We start from the raw sequence: 13540 nt of genomic DNA, 5'->3' as shown, positions 1-13540 counted from the left end.
CCAGCAGCATCCCACCCACTGTCCTTCATGACATATTTTCTTCTCTTGGGCCCCGTGGCAGTGTACTCACCTGCTTTGCCTCTCACCTTTTGCTTGCTACGACTTCGTCCCTCCTGTGTGTTCGCTTCCTCTCCATGACCACTAGATGTTGAAGTGTCCTAGAACCTTCCTCTCTTCATTCATCTGTTTCCCCCAAATGATCTTATCCAGTCCAGTGGCCTCTGATACTACCTAGGGACTGAGGACTCTTGAATCAAAATCTCCAGGCTTCACTTCTCCCAAGAATCTGGCATCCACTCATCCAACTGTCTACTTAGCATCCCAGCTTGGATGTCTACTGGGCATCTCAGAGAAACTATGGCAGGCTCTTGAGGGCAACCCCAAACCTGTTCTTCCACCAACCTTCCCATCTCAGGAAATGACATCACCACCTACCATTTTTGCTTGAGACCCAGATTTGGAGTTACCCTGGATTCTTCTCTTTCCCTCATCCACTGTCCGTCAGTAGTAAGTCTTGTGACTACCTCTACTCCAGACTGTGCCCGAGGTGTGTCCACTGCTCTCCACTACCACAAGTCCTACGCTCGCCAAAGCCATGGTTGTTTTTTGCTTGGACTGTTGCTGGTCTCCACAGTGTGGGCATGTGCCATGGACACGCCAAGTTAGTTCCTGCTCTAGAGCATTTGCACTGGCCATTTCCTCTGCCTGAAGTACCTCCCCAGACACTGAAGAGCCCAGGTCCTTCTTGTCCTTCATGCCTCAACTTCACCTACCTTCTCAGGGAGGCCTTCTCTCACCACTCAACCTGATGTAACCAGTCACTTCCCATTTTACCTTGTCCTTAGCACTGGTGATATTCCCATTTCTCTCTGTGTCCTTCCCCTAGGAGATAGGCTATGTGATAACAGGGACCTAGACGGATGCTGCAGTGGATGCCCAATGAATATTTGCTGAGGATGCAGTGAAATGAGTAACTGAATGTATGTATAGTCTGTCACTTCTCTGAATTAATAGTTATATCACCATCTTTGGAAATAACCTTGTTCACTGGGTACCACAGACTAAAATCAAGCATGACAGAAGCCAAAAAAAAAAAAAAAAAAAAGAGAGAGAGAGAGGGGGGAGACAGAGTCTCCGAATATTATGAAAGACAGCATCTCTGAACAGTGTAGGCCCTAACTATAGTTTTCAGCCTCCTTCTTTCGAGGCCTTGTCTCCCTGACAACCGCTGAGATGCTAGCTCGGACCCTGATGCAAAGAGCTTCTCCCTCGATCCTTATAACTGGTCCCCTGGTTCTCCCTCAGACAGAAATAAGAAGTGATGCCATGGTTGGAAACCACCACCATTGGTAAAAATAGTAAAATAAAATGATTTGCTGAGTAAAATCTGGCATAAGTATCATTAGATGAAATCAATAAACTATCTACAAAGCAAAAGGGCAAATAGAATGCAGAAGCTGGGGCCGCCTGGGGGGCTCAGTGCTTGAGCATCTGCCTTCAGCTCAGGGCGTGATCCTAGGGTCCTGGATTCGAGTCCCGAATCGGGCTTCCCTGAGGAAGCCTGCTTCTCCCTCTGCCTGTGTCTCTGCCTCTCTCTCTCTGTGCCTCTCATGAATAAATAAATAAAATTTTTTTAAAAAACATTTTTTTTGAGTGGGAAATATCAGAAAGGGAGACAGAACATGAGAGACTCCTAACTCTGGGAAACAAACTAGGGGTGGTGGAAGGGGAGGTGGGTGGAGGGTGGGGGTGACTGGGTGGCAGGCACTGAGGGGGGCACTTGACGGGATGAGCACTGGGTGTTATGCTATATGTTGGCAAATTGAACACCAATAAAAAATAAATTAAAAAAATAAATAAAATAAAATAAAAATAAAAAAACAGAAATACAGAAGCCACTCCATGGGCGGCCACTCCCTCACAGCTGCTCGTCACAGAGACAACCAGCACTTACTCTGGTCTTCTTGTGACCACCTTCCACCAAGCTCCGCCTCGAGGCCACGTCTGAGTTTCTGTCCCTCTCAGTAGAACTGGGCCTGCCCTCCACCCCACCACAGGTGGCATCACCTGCTAGTAGTCATCGTATCTTTTCCTTCCCCAGCTCATGGTGGGGGGCAGGGCCTACTGGCTTTTTATAAATAAAATAAAATAAAATAAAATTCTGTTCTCTACAGTTAGAGTTTTCACATATTAAGTAAGTTGCCGTAGCCACTGTTTTCTTTTTTTTTCTTTTTTTTTTAAATAAATTTATTTTTTATTGGTGTTCAATTTGCCAACATATAGCCACTATTTTCGCCTTGTTTTCTTGCACTCGCAACATAATCAGACTGACAATGACCCCTACCCTCTCCTGGGACTTTGCATGGTAACCTCTTAACACCCGTTTTCTAGGCACTGAGCCACTTTTCTAAGGCAGAGGTCCCACGTGTGGAAGCGTTTAGAGAGATTTGGGACTGAAGAGCCAGCCAGTCCTGTGGTCCTTCTGTGTAAAATAGCTCATGTGCCCCAAGACAAACGCTTTGGGGACTAGGTGGTCCTCAAACCAATTTTCTCATGACAACCGGCATGGTCTGATCCAGAAAGCTGGATTTTATTTTTTTTTAATTATTTAAAAATTAATATTAAAAATTATTTTTTAAATTGTATTTATTTATTCGTGAAAGACACAGAGAGAGAGGCCGAGACACAGGCAGAGGGAGAAGAGGCTCCATGCCGGGACCATGATGCGAGACTCAATCCCAGGACCCCGGGGTCATGCCCTGAGCCCAAGGCAGACGCTCCACCGTTGAGCCACCCAGGTGCCCCCAGAGAAGCTGTTTCAACCTAAAGGCCCCAGTTTTGCAATCAGCATAGAAGGCTTTTTACAATTTCACATATACATTTTTTTATTCTTTCAGTAAGGAATGAATTAAAGTTTCTAATAATAAGTGGCAACTGTCATACAGAAAAAGATCATAATGAAAGAAATCAAAAAAAAAAAAAAAGAAAAGAAAGAAATCAGTATCGTGACTCAAATATTGAGGAAGGGCTGGGCACTCACAGCCCCACTGCCCCTCCTGCAACTCCCCGAGGAAGCTAGACAGCACCCCAGGCCCCCCTCCCTCCCTCCCTCCGTCAGCCCTGCTGTCCAGGTCCCAGGACTGCGCGGGCCCCACTCTTCACCTCCTGGTCCCGCTGTCACAGCCTGGCGGTGTCCCTCCTTCATTTTATTTTCACTTTATTATGTTTCCTCTGTCTTCCCCACTCCCACCTCCCATTCTCTCCCCATCGCTGGCACCCACTCGAGTGTAGTTTATGGATGGCCTCCCGGCCCCACTCCCTATATATCTGTTCAAAATGTATGTTTGTTCTGGAAACTTCACACTATTGCCTTTCGCGTGTCATCATTTATATAAATGGAATTGTACTACAAATCTCATCTGTTTCTTGCTCATTCACTCGGCCTTATGTTTTTAAGATGTATTTGTATGGCTCTGCGAATAGGGTTGCATAGCGTTCCATGGTGTGTAACCTGCGCTTTATTTATTCCGTGCCCTAGAGATGAACACCTGAATTCTCCGAACTCTTTGCCCCCCCCCCCCCCAGCCGTTCCAGGACTGTTTATGCACGTCCCCCTGTTGTCGGAGGGTTTCTCCTATGTGTGTGTCTGTGTCTTCAGGACAATTACTGAATTGTAAGGTATACGCAGCCTTAAATTCAGCAAGTACTGCTTGTCCGATCAGTTTCTGAGTGTCGACTTCAAACTTTATGGGTTGAATTCTCTATTTCCGTCAATAACCTATCATTGGAGCTCTGTATAGCTTGAGGCGCTTTTGCTTAGTGAAGTGTGTTCTGGACCTTTTTGATTTATTGTATCTCTATTCCCTATGATGTGTTCCGTCCCACAGGGTCTATCCCCGCTCTTCACAGTACTGCAGTGTCTTCGTTGTAATTAATATTTTCCTGGGGCTTTGTACAGGTGTGTGTACCCTTTTCTTTAAAGAAAAAATAATAATAAAATAAAATAAATAAAAATAAAATAAAATAAAAATAAAATAAAATAATAAAATAAAAATAAAATAAAATAAAATAATAAAATAAATAAAAATAAAATAAAATTAAGTTAAATTAAATAAATAAATAAGGCATCTCAGATATCATAATGCTGAGTCTCTTAAAAATCTAATTTGAGAACCTCTATCTCTTAGTTCATTTATCGTAACGAGTGCTATTTCAGGGACAATCTCTGCCACCTTACTGTACATTTTTGATTTCCTGTGTTTTGTTTACTTGTTTGCTCACACACCCACCCCCATCTACCTTACATTGATTACATTGAGTATCACTCTACTGATTTGAAAGTTATCCACTCTGCTGTCATTCCTCTGGCAGCTATTCCTGACTTATTAAGACTCATACTTATGCTGTTTTTTTTCTCTATCATTCACAAAAACAAATCAATATCTCCATTCTGAATAAGACAAAAGACCAAGAACAGTCTGACCTCCTTCTCCACCTTCCTGCCTGCTGTGCTGATATCCATTATGGTTTTAATTGCAGTATCTTATCAGTATACTTATTTTAATTACATTTACTAAGTTTTTTTCTTTTTACCTACTCTTATTTCCCATATCTTATTACCTCTTGGATTCGTTTCCCTTTTTACTCAAAGGCAGTTTTGTCTAAGAAAGCCTGCGTAGGTGAACCCTTCCAAGACTCACATGCTTACAAAGATCTTCCTTGGTCACCATATTTAAATCAGCGCTCTGGAGATAGTGTCTTTTATCGGCAATGTTGCTATTGAGAAGTGAGACGTGAGTTGCATCCTTACTACTGAACTTCTCTCTCTTGTCCTTTAATATTTCTTAACTATAATGCAGCACTCCTACCCTCTTGGGGGGCCAGTCTGCTAAACTCTGTGTCGCTCTTCTCTGAATGGTGTTTTGTATGAATAACGTAGAGTGTACCAAGTTACAAAAGAAACCAAGTACATTGAAATTAAGTGATCCAACATTTAAAACAGCAAATCAGTGATACGATAGTAATGCAAGTGCTATAAATAACAAGACTTGGCATGAGGTCTATTAAATATCTTGAGGTGCCTGGGTGGCTCAGTGGTTGAACATCTGCCTTGGGCTCACATCGTGATCCCAGGGTCCTGGGATCAAGTCCCATATCGGGCTCCCTGCATGGAGCCTGCTTCTCCCTCTGCCTATGTCTCTTCCTCTCTATGTATGTCTCTCATGAGTAGATAAATAAAATATTTAAAATAATAATAATAATAATAACTACCTTATTTTCAACTTCATCCTGACCATGATTTGAAATGACATTTCAAAAAAAATCTGTAACTCTAATGTAATAGGAATACCTCTATGATTTTGTATCAGCAGCAATGACACAGATACTGGTAATCCTGCTGCAGTTCTCCCTACAGTCCTAATTGAAGAAAATGCTAACTTTCATTTAGATGCTAGTGAAAATATTGACATTCGACATAAAGGTGCTTCCATCCCATTCCCCAGCCTCCAGACTCCAGTAGATGAACCTCTGGGGTTTGGGGCCTCGGGTAAGAACCAAAGCTGTAGGTATAGCTGTGGCTTTTTTTTCTTATCTACTCTGTTCAGTACTTTAGCAGCCTCTTCATTCTGAAGTCTAACATTCATTCTAGAATATTCTGAGTCATTATTTCTTCAAACCAGTCCTTCCTCCAAGTTACTCTCTTCTTATGAAGTTGTTATTATGCAAATGGCAACTCTTCTACCCTCCATAGTTCTTATCTCTTCCTTCATTCTTTTAATCTGTAGCCTCTGGAAAGGGTTCATTGACCCAATATTTCAACCCCCTAAAATGTTCTTCTGCTCTATCTGGTCTGTTCTTCAACCCTCCTCAGAAATCTTTCTTTCAACAGCTACGGTTTTGTAATTCTCAGCATCTTTGACCAATTCTTCATGCTAGTTTGTCATCACCCCATGTCTCCAATATCACGGGGGGAATCAGTATGCTAATCTTGCTGCTGTCTCATGTCAGGCATCTCATGTCTCATGTCTCATGTCATAATTAAGATGTCGATGATGTCAGGTCCTGTGTGCCTGCTCCCCACAGCTCTGCCCCTCCTGGTACAGAAGTCCTTCCTTTATCGCGTTGGGTCTCTTCAGAGGCCTTGTCACTCTTCCATACAAGCTCCTGTCCATTCCCTTGAGATTACAGAATGCATTGTCCTGTGTCGTCCACCTTACATGAGAAGCTAGGATTCAGGCCCTGAGCTGTGCTCCTCATAGAGAGTTGGAGTAAGGAGAAAACCCTCCTCTTGGAACATGGAACCGCTGGATCCCATTCGCCTCAACCCCCTCCTATTCCCACCTCCACATGTGTTTCATGCCCCCACACACACCTTAAAAATGCTTCCCTCCCACCTAAACAGGGACAGCCAGCTTCTGCGGTAATCGAGTCTTAAGCCAGTGGTGTAGCTTTACCTGCTAACTTAGTTCTCTCTGTACCCGTTCCCTTGAGGCTACACCAAAAGGTCTGTCTCAAAATAATCAGATCAAATAGCCTTTCACTGTTTTCCTGTTTTCCTTGACCTCCTGGTATTACTTAACATTCATAACTATGCCCTCCTTGGATGCCTGGCCTCAAAATGCACCATATTCTGTCCTCGGCCTCACTGTGAGCTCCTCTCTTCCCCTCCTTCTCCATCCCCAAGATCCTCTTCTTTTTCCTCCACCCTGGTGCCTTGGGAAGCAAATACATCCTGCGAGGCTGGTGATCAGAGCCATGCTGATCCCTCCCAGATCCATGAATCCAGCCTTGACCTGGGACTAGCATCAGCAAAGGCTTGCTTGAGTCTGCAGTCTGAGAGTGGCAGCAGCACTGGGGAGTTCCTGACTCTGGATGGAAGAGACGGGATCCGGTTGTTATATAAAAAAGACTTGAAGACAGATAATAAAGACCAAGAGAGAGGTGAATCAGCCCAGGTCAGGTTCCTGGTACCTCGTGTGTGTGTGTGTGTGTGTGTGTGTGTGTGTGTGTGTGTGAGAAAGAACATAGGATATGTTTAAATCAACAGAAAGAAAACGCTTATTTTGCTCTAAAGATGAGCAGTATCCACCAGAGGGACAGATAATAAGAAAAATAACATACAGATATTTGTAAAAGAAATAGTTTGATGGAGTTCTCAGCTGATGGATTTTAATTCTGAGTTTGCGTTGAAATCTGCTAAGTGACTATTAATGCTTTAACGTTTGGAACTGGCTCGGATGCGGTGGTTTATCACTGTCTTCTCTCTGTGTCCCCACTTTTGTAAGGGACTTGGAACCGTGAGACTCACCATGAAGAGCCACCCTCGGAAGGAGCATGGTCTCACCTAGGTGTCAGGGATGATCAACCACCCACCATGGGGATGACCCACCATCCAGGGCTAAAACCCATGAGTGCTTTGATTTGAAAGTTGCAGTGAAGCTTTTGTACCAAGAAAAATATCATCTCGATAATGGCATCAAAGAAGCGCCCCCTGTCTGTTGACCTGGAGATCAGTTTGGGCATCCGTATTCCTGGCTCTGAACAGCCATCCTTGTGGCTTCAGGGACAGGATTATGCCAAGTGGGGAATGACTTATCTTAGACATTAATCATTCTGTTAGCATTTTCCATTTTAAGCACAGCAATGCCTAGGAACACATCATATGTAGGAGAAGAGTCTCAATGATGCAAGCCCAAAAATCAAGATGGCAGCCAGAGTGAGAGTGCAGGCTTCATAGCCAGCTAGCCTGGGAGGGAACTATGGCCAGTGGCCACTTACTAGCAGTGTGACACTGGGTAAATCAACTCTCTTGGTCTGTTTCTTCACCTGTGAAGTGAGGATAATAATAATAATTATCTCTGAGAGTTACAACATGTAAGGTTTGGGACAACACCTGGTACAGCTAGTATTCAATTAATACTAGCTTTGAAATAGCTAGTAATTTATTATGCTTGCCCTGCCCCCGTGGCCTGCAGAATGACTTCAGACCTCCTGCCATCATCCCCGTCACAGAGCAATTCACATAAATGTGACACATATGAGTGTTCTGTGCTGTCAGAAACCCAGTATTCCCTCAGCCTCTATTTTGAAGTCTCCTTCTAGTTTAAATAGTTTGGATTCACAGATGCTGTGTGTCCTTTGCTCTGAGGACATAAGAAAATCCATGCAGTGATAATGAACCTTAAAAAAAAATCTATTCCATTGAATGAAGTTATGAATGAGCACTCATGAGCATTATCTGAGAAGGCAATTCTCCAAACCCCAGATCTCTGAGCATGTAAGAGCTTTTTCATATACGCCCTTTAATATCTAGCTGACATAGGCATCCCTGATCAATACTTGTCAATCATTCAGCTGCGCTGAATAATGTGATCCAACATCCTTTAACTCCCTCCACTACTGAAAAATCTTCACCATCCTGAGGTTCTCAGCCAAATAATGGGGTTTTATTTTACGTAACTCTACTGCACTGCAGGGTTGGGTTGTTTTTTAATGGATTCAAGTTGACAGTCAAGACCTAAGAGACAATGGTAACCTATAGAACAGGAGATACAGCAGGTACAGCCTCTACAGCTAGGAGGCCCAGCCCACCCAGGCAGGTACCTGTACAGGCCAGGAATGGCTGCTCTGGAGAAGATCCAAGGTCTGGATGGGTCACCTGGACACAGACGAGTCACAGTTCTCTCTCACCAGTCTTTAATACCATCAGAGGTTCAGAGCCTTCCTGCCAGCTCACAGCTCCCCACATCTGGATGCGGTCCCACATAGCAGACGAAAGAAAAAAAACAGCCAGCCTAATCCCATGCCTTCCAAGACAATGGCGCAGTTAAAAGGGCATTCTCTCAGGCAGGCCTGTCTCAGACCAGCCTTGATGTCAACCCTTCACTCACTGTATAAGCCTGCTCAGGCTGCCACAACAAAATTCCACAGACCGGCGGGGGTGAGGGGTGGCTTAAACAACAGAAAGCTACTTCTCACAGTTCTGGAAGCCAGAAGTCCCAGATCAAGAGGCCAGAACTGGATTCTCCTGAGGCCTCTCTCCTCACCTTGTAGACCGCTCATGTGGCCATTTTCCTGTGTGCATACATCCCTGGTGTCTTTTCCTCTTCTTATGAAGACCAGTCAGATTACATTAGAGCCCACCCTTATGACCTGCCTATTAGAGATATAATAAATGGGTTTATGATACTAATTAAGCCCAGCTACAAGTCATTTGGCTAAAAAGAGGGACTTAAGCTATCTTACCTCAACATTTATTTTTATTTAATTATTTAAATTTTTTTCTTAATATTTCATTTATTTAGTCATGAGAGACATAGATAGAGAAGCAGAGACATAGGCAGAGGGAGAAACAGACTCGCTGCAGGGAGCCTGATGTGGGACTTGATCCCAGAACTCCAGGATCACACCCTGAGCCGGAGGCAGACGCTCAGCTGCTGAACCACCCAGGCATCCCTTAACTTAATAATTTAACTAACCTCATTTAACCTCAGTTACCTCTTTAAGGGCCTGATCTCCAAATAAAGGCACACGGGGGTTGGTCTTCAACACAGGAATTTGGGGGTAACACAACGCATTCAAGAACACTCAGTATGCCTCTGGTACATGAGTACACTCATTTTAGCCATAGTTAATTTATTCCAAGTCTGTACTTCTGTAGAATTTTGTTTATAATAAATAATAGTAATAATGACAGCTACCATTAACTTAGCATTACGGCAAAGAGATGTATTATCACCCATTATTAATATGACCCTGCAAGGTGCACGTTGTTATGCTAATTTCACACACAAGGAGACTGAGGCCCAAGAGGAGCTGGGAAGATCTCACAGGCAGTGAGCGGCAAAGCCAATATACAAAAGTAGATCTTTGTGACCACCGCTCATGCCTTCCTCATCCCTGTTTGCTGCCTCTCACCTGTCACCGTGTGCCTAGCACCATAGTGAACTGTTAGTATACTTGCATTAACCTGTGAGCAAGAAGTAGGTCTCCTCTGCCTTTTTAGCCCTGCCTTTCCAGCATTTTCCACACATGTATTGGTCAGTGGCTTTGCATTTCTAAGCACCCTGCAGCAACTCCCCATCTTACTCCTGCTTCCTCCCACCTGCCCTTCCCCATCTGCTTCCCCCCCCCCCCCCCCCCCCCCCCCCCCCCCCCCCCCGCAGGCCGGACCCACTTGCCTCTATCCTGAAACCCTCTTCCCAGAGATATGCTCTTGGATACTCTTTCTATCTCAGTGGGACCTATCCTATGACGGGCCCCACACTGCTCCCACTCCTGATCCCACTTAAGTCCGCCTGATTTCTTGTTATCATGGTGGACATTACCTACAACCCATGATGGACTTCGCTTGCTTATTTTGTTTATTATTATTTTTTCCCTTCCTCTCTGCAAGAATATAAGCTCTATAAGGTTGAAGGCCCTCTGAAGACCTTCTAAACATCTAGACAAGGTCTGGCTCATAAGAAACAGGAAGTAAATAATCACTGAAAGGACACATTAGATTTCACATGCGTAAGCTTTGGTGTGAATCCTCTCTGTGGTGAACGAGTGGCCAGTCTCTCTGGGCAAATGTGCTACCGAATTCCACTTAGCTCCTTGGAAAACAACTAAGCTCTGAGTTTGAGGACACCGTATGTTTTAGGGTCCCTCTTGATCATTATTTTCATCTGTTTTGCTTAATTTAATACCGGATTCTTTTGCCCCAATCTTCTGTGCATTTGGTGATTGTATTATTCATGATAGGTAGATATAGCCTTTCCATAATTAATCTTTAATTGCAATACTTGAATAGCATTTCACAGAAAAATGATTTACAAATTAAACCCACATCTCACCTTGGATAATTACCACAGATCTGACTAATGTGCATGAAGCCCTTGCATGGCAGGGGGCTCTCTCCAATGACAATGTGTTGATTTTTTAATTAACAAAGGTTAAGTAGCATTTTTGCTTGCAGACCTACAATTTAAACTTATGACATTTGTCACCAAGAAAGATTTCTATAGAGCACATAAGTTGAACTCAAGTAATCATCGCTGGTTCTAGTGCATTAACATCTTTTGCTTAGCATATAATGACCATTTTCAGAACAAAAGATCTTTCTTCATATCGACGAAATCAGTAAAAGTACTTTCCAGCTCACTGACCCATTTAATAAATCAGAGGCCATCTAAGTAAGAAAAGGGCACAATTTCTTTAGTTTTCTTTTACAGAGAGAGACATGAAATTCCATTTACCTGCTTTATCAATTAAGAAAAAAAGTGCAAAACTTTATTTAATGAATGCAACAAATAAAAATTAGACCACAGTCATATTCTATGGTCAATTAACAAAAGGAGGGCGGGAGTTGAGGGGAAGGTCAGGCAACAGTGCAAGAAGTAAATTTGGAGAAATTGAGAGTAATTTACTGAAATAGAGAGATGGAGACACATACGTACAGGGAGAGAGGTTGTACGTCATGAACCAGACTAATTTAGAGCTGGAAGAAACTGAAGACAAAATCTAGTTCAAATCCTCTTTATATGGGTGGGAAAACATGATGCTGAGGGAGATGAAGTGACTTGAGGGAAGCCACACAAGTAACCTGGAACAGCCAGCAGTGCTGAGAGAGAGAGAGAGATGAAAGAGAGAGATACAGACCTGGAGGTAGGAAGAAAGACTGAGAGGTGTAGAGCTTCAGAAAGACCGAGAGCAGAAAGAATCAAAGACAGGCAGAAAAATCTACCCCTTTCTAACCCCTTGTGGAATGAGGCCTATATACATAAATAATGAAGTACATACATATATCTGTTTGCCTTAATGATGCGATAAAAATATGATCTAACCTCGATTGATTTGCTCTGTCAATTGGACCTTTTTAAATCTTCTATTTTTTTTTGTCTTATTAACATTTACTTAGTCTTTTAAAAAATCTCTCCTTCAAACTCTCAACTATTAGTGAGACCCATTAAGTATAAGTTATTTTTAAAATGAAATAAATTTCAGGGGCGACTGGGTGGCTGAGTTGGTAAAGCAGCTGCCTTCAACTCAAGTCATGATCTCGGGTTCCTGGGATCCAGCCGAGCTGGGGGGCAGGGTGGTCCCTGCTCAGCAGGGGACCTGCTTCTCCCTCTCCCTCTGCCCCTCCTCTCCACTGGTGCACGTGCTCTCTCTCTCTCACAAATAAAATTTTTTTAAAATTTATTTTTTATTGGTGTTCAATTTGCCAACATATAGAATAACACCCAGTGCTCATCCCATCAAGTGCCCTGCTCAGTGACCGTCAACAAGTCACCCCTACCCCCCGCCCACCTCCCCTTCCACCACCCCTTGTTCGTTTCCCAGAGTTAGGAGTCTCTCACGTTCTGTCTCCCTTTCTGATATTTCCCACTCATTTTTTCTCCTTTCCCCTTTATTCCATTTCACTATTTTTTATATTCCCCAAATGAATGAGACATATAAGGTTTGTCCTTTTCCGATTGACTTATTTCACTCAGCATAATACCCTCCAGTTCCATCCACGTCGAAGCAAATGATGGGTATTTGTCGTTTCTAATGGCTGAGGAATATTCCACTGTATACATAGACCACATCTTCTTTATCCATTCATCTGTCGATGGACACCGAGGCTCCTTCCACAGTTTGGCTATTGTGGACATTGCTGCTAGAAACATCGGGGTGCAGGTGTCCCGGCATTTCACTGCATCTGTATCTTTGGGGTAAATCCCCAGCAGTGCAATTACTGGGTCGTAGGGCAGATCCATTGTTAACTCTTTGAGGAACCTCCACACAGTTTTCCAGAGTGGCTGCCCCAGTTCACATTCCCACCAACAGTGCAGGAGGGTTCCCCTTTCTCCACATCCTCTCCAACATTTGTGGTTTCCTGCCTTGTTAATGTTCCCCATTCTCACTGGTGTGAGGTGGGATCTCATTGTGGTTTGGATTTGTATCTTTAAAAAAAAAAATACATTCCAGATAAAGATTATAATGTTAAGAAAAGTGAAACCATAAAAGTGCTAGAAGAAAATACAGTTGAATGATGTTATTATTTTGGATTAGGTTTATTATATTACTTTTAGATTGGACTTTACAAGCTTAATATCAAAGTCACAAATCATGCAAGTAAGAAACATGGATGTGTCTACATAAACATTCATAGAGAAAAAGAAACACCACGTGTAAGTTGAAGACACAGACTGGAAGATATAGTTGCCAAATTTTTATAATGAAGACTTAAAGCCCAAAATATTGTTATCTGTCAGTAAGAACTATATCCCCCCTATTCCCCACAAAAAGCAAAGGGCATGAAGAAACAAAAACTAAGAATGGATAAAACATAAAAATTATTCAGCTCACAGTGTTTGAAGCAATGCAAATTAAAACAAAAAAACTCTTTTTTTTCTCTCTAGCCTATAAATTCAAAAGAATTCTGGCTATTTGAATTGGTGTGAGGAAGGTGGGAATCTCATACCCTACCACGGAAATACAAGTTGACAAAATCTTAAAAGAAAATGTATTTCAAATGCTTTTAAAATGTATATGCCTTTGTACCCGGCAA

The 13540-nt window shown here is 42.9% G+C and overlaps 1 protein-coding gene across 1 annotated transcript in view; it reads left to right on the top strand.

Moving 5' to 3' along the window:
- CNTNAP2 (contactin associated protein 2) overlaps positions 1-13540 on the top strand; it is a 2034882-nt gene that overhangs the window by 1810399 nt on the left and 210943 nt on the right. The window lies entirely within an intron of this gene.

The sequence above is a fragment of the Canis lupus genome, chromosome 16 (assembly GCF_011100685.1).
Source record: "Canis lupus familiaris isolate Mischka breed German Shepherd chromosome 16, alternate assembly UU_Cfam_GSD_1.0, whole genome shotgun sequence".
NCBI lineage: Eukaryota > Metazoa > Chordata > Mammalia > Carnivora > Canidae > Canis > Canis lupus.
Note: the sequence above shows the minus strand (reverse complement) of the source record. Positions and strands in the feature narration are given on the sequence as shown.